Below are 1,375 nucleotides of genomic sequence, written 5' to 3'. Positions count from 1 at the left end.
CGATGATCCATTTGGCATCTATGCTGGCCTTACTGTGTATTACTGATGCTCAAGCACCCCAACAAAGAACACACAATAAAATTAAACAATTCTGAGTTATCAGGGCACTGGCAAATTATTATTTTATAAACATGTATACATATACAAACACACTGTGCTGTGACAATCTCCAATCGCCTTTAGTAATTGCATCACAAAAGCTGAGGTGTGCCTTGTTGAGGGTATGATTGCACTGCCATCTAGTGGAGTGGATATAAAGTACAGGATGTAGGATTTGGACAGTATATTGCAAGTAGCACTGAAAGCATTTCTGCCACACTGGACACTCTTGAAAATAGAGCATTAGTACATTATTGATGAGGTGGGTGTTTAGTGAGTGAGGAGGGGAGGCTTTGTGCGTTTGTACTCAGGATGTCTGAGAAACAGCTCCACAGATATGATGTGTTTACTGGTGGAACTATACACAAAAATGCACACCACACACACACACACACACACACACACACACACACACACACACACACACACACACACACTAGACACAAGTCTACTACTCCCATGTACACCTAGCACATGCTCTTCTTCCAAGCATTCACACACATACTATACACCCTTAACCAATATAGAGGGCGGGCCTAATTCACAATAAACTGACATGTATGAGTAGCCTACCTAAACATCAATATATACAGTACCTATATTCTCTCTTTGTGTTCTTAAGTGGACACACATCTTGGTAGTATGCATCCTGAACATGTCACCCTATTTTACTGGACTGTGTTTCAGTACATTTCAAACTATGTTTGTCAATTAGCATTAGGATTTCAAGACTAACTACATTCCAATACATATTTGTAATAATATTATAAGTAGATCAGTGTTGCATCCAGTCATTATCTTTAGATTTTGCACAGTTTGCATCTCACTAACTGCAATTCAATATTAAATATGGGACAGGGCATAGGATCATCTCAACTATGCCAAGTTAGTGTCAAGTCAAGTCAAGTCAAGTTTATTTATATAGCACATTTCATACACAGAGGTCATTCAATGTGCTTTACATAAACAAAACCAAACGATAATAACAAATAAAAGCATAGAAGGGCAATATAGTCAAAGAATAGTTAAAAGGTAAAGATCATAATAAAAAAGAAAACATAAAACACAAGGTAAAAAATCATTTAAAAATAAAGAATAATTAGTAAGCAAAAAACAAAGGCAAAAAGTAGTAAAAAAAGTAATAAAAGACAAAGTAGAATAATTATCGAGGCAGATTCAGAATTTGTAACTCGGCACAGTTAGCAGAAAGCGTCTGAGAACAGTTTGGTCTTAAGTCTAGATTTAAAACTGGCTACAGTTGGGGCCTTTTTTAATG

Source organism: Alosa alosa, chromosome 2 (assembly GCF_017589495.1).
Source record: "Alosa alosa isolate M-15738 ecotype Scorff River chromosome 2, AALO_Geno_1.1, whole genome shotgun sequence".
Classification (NCBI taxonomy): Eukaryota; Metazoa; Chordata; class Actinopteri; order Clupeiformes; family Clupeidae; genus Alosa; species Alosa alosa.
This window is presented reverse-complemented; position numbering follows the sequence as displayed.